This window comes from Pygoscelis adeliae, unplaced genomic scaffold (assembly GCF_000699105.1).
Source record: "Pygoscelis adeliae isolate BGI_AS28 unplaced genomic scaffold, ASM69910v1 Scaffold95, whole genome shotgun sequence".
Classification (NCBI taxonomy): domain Eukaryota; kingdom Metazoa; phylum Chordata; class Aves; order Sphenisciformes; family Spheniscidae; genus Pygoscelis; species Pygoscelis adeliae.
Genome location: NW_008824869.1, coordinates 2,359,010 through 2,364,037, shown reverse-complemented (window position 1 = coordinate 2,364,037; position 5,028 = coordinate 2,359,010).

The window sequence follows — 5,028 nt, the reverse complement described above, 5'->3', positions numbered from 1 at the left end:
CGTGCCACCGTCGGCACGGCTGCACCGGCTGGTTCAGGTGCCGCTTTGCACGGGGTGGCCAAGGAGGGGTCAGGGGCTCTGTGCATAGGCAGATGCTTCGAGCTGGGGTCCTGCTGCTTGCCCGCACCTGCCTTTATCAGGCTGTTCCCGAACGGCCGGAGGCGGAGCTTTCCTGCCGCTCCCGCGGAGGCTGCAGTCGGAGACAGCGGTGTCCTTGCTGAGCGCCCTTCTGGATCGGCAGGGTAGCTCCGTTCCGCCGAGGGGATGACGGCAGGCTGTGTGTTGTGTCCACCGTCCCGGCTCGGCTCTGGGCACATGGGGGTTGGAAAGAAGTGGCCTTGAGCTTCTGGCGCTAGGGGCCAAGGCTGGGGCGCTCCCGCGGGCATGTCCAAGGTGGACCCCGGGATCCGTGCTCAGGTCGGAGCAGGATAAGCAGGAGATCCGCAAGTCTCCCTTTGGGTGCTTCGGATGCGCAGCCCAATGTGTCAGCCTCCCTCCCTCAGACCCACTATCCTAGCCGGTTGCCACGGAGGAAATACGCACTCTTTTCTGCTTTTCAGCTTCAAATCGCGTTAGGATCTAGCTCGCCGAAGACACAGCAGATTTCTCAATCCAGCTTTTTCTTCTGTCCACCAGAGAGCACCTCTTCCCACGGTGCTCGGGGAAATGACACCAGCGGGCAAGGTTTGCCTTTCCACTTAGATCTGCTTGCAGCTGTTTGTCAAGATGTGATATATTAAAAACGCTACCTGGCTTCTTTTCCTCTTCTTTTTTTTTTATGGTTACAACGTGAAACCTTGTAGAAGGCTCCCACTTTCCCCCTAAAGCCTTCTTTCTTGCTGATAACATTTGCCTGATATCCTGGACGGTCCATGTTATGGGTTGTAGGTGGACCCATGATAATCATCACCCTGCAGTAAAAAGGCAGCAAACCAGCATGTTCCCAGCAAACAGAGCTGAGTGCACCTTTCCACACACCACAGCAGCAGCAGCTCCTCTCCAGTGGTGTGTGCTCTGAAGCAATCCAGCTGGCCACATGTGCAGTCCACTGCTTCTGTGACTTTCTGTGGATAAATACTACCTTTTTGTTTTACTTACATGACAGTTGGTTTTATCAAGAGTTGAAAAATGAACATAAGAAAGCTCTCCTTTAGAATGTTTGGAAGATGAAATTATTTTGATTATTTCAATCACTTGGGAGAAAAGCTAAGTACTTTTTCAAAGTCTGAGTGACCTGTACAGACAGTCTATAAATCAATTAACTGGTTAATTAAAACAATAAATTTGCATTAGAATGTCATTGTTATAAAGGGTGTCTATCATTATCACGTAATAATCTTATTTAGCCAAGGAACTCAAGGAGCAAAGTTCTCTTGAGTTAATGCACTGAAGATTCAGTTATTATTACCTCAAAGCAAGTGCAGGCCTTGCATTAGACTCTCTCTTCAAACAATGAAACATCTTGGGGTTTTTTTATTTATTTGCCCTGCTTCTTCATTACTTAGGGAAAGGAAATTATGCAGGAATTTTTTAAACTAGGAGCCAATCTGAAGATGGAATTGGCAACTCTTTTTAGGAAGCATGACAGACAACAAAATATTTTCTTTACATCTAGGAAATGTAGAAAAAGACCTGAAGAATATTTCTATATTATTTTTATCTTTTTTGGAGTATGACTTGGGCACCCAAATGTCCTTTAGAATTTGCTCCCAAGTTTTTTAAAGGTTCTACAAATGACTCTGGCCAATGTGAGAGTAACATTTTTGTGCGTTGCCATTATAGAGAGAGAACTACAGTTGGAAGTAAGTAGTGGCTGATCATCTGTGTAACCTGTTGCTGAGCCCTGTGGATAGTAGTAGTTCCTAGTTGTTAATGTCAGTTCCATTTGCTGATATTCAGAGAACAATAGACTTCAGCAGAGACAAGGTGTCAGCACTTTTTTTATTATCACAACTCATTCCACGTACCATTACATCACAATTAAACATTTCAACTGCAGCTGGTAAAAGAGCACCACGACTGCCACAGTATCCCATCTTATATATGTGATTCTTCCCAAATCTAGTTCCACAAAATGATAACTGGGTTAGAAATGAACCTTACTATTGAAAGTGTTGAAGCTAACCATGTTTTTAGGACAAATGTGTCATAGATCAAGAATACCTGCAGCTGTGCTAGAAAAATGAGAAAGCCTTCTCCAGTGGATCTTTTCTACAGATAAGCAAAGGCTTACACTTCACTTGGAGGAGCTGTAAGCCAAGATGGTGCCTCTGATTGCCCTTAGGTAATGTTCTAGTCATGACAATAGTGATGACAGCAACCAAGTTACATGACAATTCTGAGTTTACAGGTGGAGGTAAACCAGTATTAGCAAACAAAAAATTTTGGAAGTACCATCTTAGCACAGACAAGCTAACATTAATATTCTCCTCAGTTGAAAGGATAATGCCCAGCAGCCTACCTTAAAGGGATATTGTGAGAATTTTAGAATTTGTGAAGATTTTTTAAGGCCTTGGTTCAAAGTTCTACAAAAGTACATAATTTTGCTTGTCACAAAATCTTCTCAAAACAAGGTTTACAACACTGTTAAAATGCCAGCACTGTGTTTTTGTTTAACAATAACAAGTTAATGGTTCAAGGTGTATTTGTGACATTTGTCCTATCATCCGACTGCTTATGGAATTTTTTTTAAGTAGGTTGGATATCAAATGACTGTACATATCAGGGAATTCTCGTGCAAGTCATTAATATGTTAGAATGAGACAGAGAGAACAGAGGAACGAACTGGCAATCATGAATCTCCTGTAAGCACATGAATACATGCTAAACCAACAGTCCACTGAATATACATGAACTCATGTACAGAATATATAGTTGTACAAGAATACATTTGCATTTGTGTATTTATTAATAGATTCCATTTTCTTGAAAGTTCTTTATGGAAGTCCTTATGTAGTTTCCTATGACCTCATTCTGTATCAGTAACAAAAAGCATTAGCTTGAGTACTGTGTTTATAATAAAGATATCATATCACACAACAGCTGATATTTCCTGGCTCTTCAAAAAGATCACACAAGGAAGATTTCTACTTACTGTAAAATAATGGCTTTGTGTCCTGAGTGATTTTTTTTTTTTTTTAATGCAACTGAAAGAACTCCAACATTGTCACTTCTGGAAATGTTGTATAAGTAATTGCTTAGCGAAAAGAATTAGTAGTATCTTATACACACTTCACATGATCTGTGTCCTGTAAAGATTACTTCTTGGGGATTTTTTTAAAGCTGAGGTAAAAGACAATTTCAGTTAAAAAAAAAAACAAACACCAACAGATAAACTGAAATCTTTAAAATTATATCAGTTTTCTCTAGAAAGCACATACAGTATTTCAGTTGAACTAACTTAGAGGTAGAAGTTACAATTAACTTTCAATATTAGCATTTTCAACAAATGTGTTTAAGCTGAGGTGAAATTAAGAAGCACATTCCTGTGGAACCCAGAACTTTCTTAAAGGAGAATAAATAAATCTAAGTAGTAAAGAATTGGTAAATGAACTGTGAAAAATCTCTTGATGCAACATAAACAATCATAAATCACTTATTATCATTCCTGTCTTTCCTCACAGAATGCACTCTATTTATATTAATGTCTATTAAATGCATAAGCAGGTTAAGGTAAGATTTTGAAAGGAATATAGTTCCAGTGTATATTTTTACGCCATAATTCCAACTTTATATATAGTTAAATAGAACGGTAATTGTGAATGGCATTGTACCAGTATAACTGTATGATTTGGTGAAAATTAATGTGGTTTATATGCAGATGAATGCAGAACCATACGAGTTTATGGTGAATTTACTTGATTCAACAGCTGACATTTTGCTAACTTCTCTCCAAGTGAAATGAGTGCAGCTGTGCAAGTTTATGCTGCAAGGAGTTGGACAAATATTGCTGGATTGAGTAATGTTGCAGAGCATTATGTTACAGCATGATGAATATGAACCTCTGAAATCGCTTTGAGAAGCAATTTATTAATTCAGCCCACACACATTACTACCAGTTTAAGTGAACAAAATGAAGACTAAGGGGAGGATGAATGAATCAGAGAGGTAGGTGAAAATGGATTTGGCTGGGAAGTAGGATGGCAGAGGAAATTAGCTGGATTTTTCATGACTCGTTTCAAGACATGACTGAATTTATGGACAGTAAGTGGAGGGGTTTTTTACATGATCTCTCATTTTTAGCCTCACTTCTTCTTGAAAATGGCAGACATTTCAGGCAGATTGTGAGATTTTTCTGTTTTGTTGTTGTTGTTATTATTGTTTTTAATGAACCCCCACATTTATATTAGATTAGCAGCTAATCTAGTAAGAGTGGGAGGGTACAAGTAACAAACATTAACCCCACCTATAATGATCTCAGTTAAGGATGGCCCCCTCCATAAGGGATTATATCTGTGTGAGGTCTCAGTGTAATGAGCAGTGAAAAGGGAATGGGACAGGGAAAGAAGTTGTTACATAGTACCAGATACCTAATACATTTTATCATATCATGTTCAGGAAAAAATGCACTTTTATAAAATGCCATGTGCATTAAAAGTCCTCCTTCTTTAAGTTCCAATTTCAATCAAAATTCTTTTATTGTGTATTAGGACTCTTCTGGGCTTGCTACTAGTCAAAGATGACCACAGAGATTTTAATCTGTGACAGCCTGCATCTTCCACACTTTCCCTCCTGTACTGTTTGCATTCCCATGTTTTTGGCATCCCACTCCTATTCTATTTCTCTGTACTCCCCTCTGCCCATGTCTTCTGTCAATACTCACCAAAAATCCCAAATACTGAGACCTAAGGAACACTCAAAATGCTGTATGTTTCATCCCAGTAGTTAAGCTCCCACATGACTTTCCCTCTATCCCTTCAAATTCAGCTTTGTCATTTTTCACCATGTATCCTTCTTCCAGATACTCACAGCAGCCTGACCAACACAAACGCGTATACTAGACTCAAGACACAAGTCACTACTAGTTTG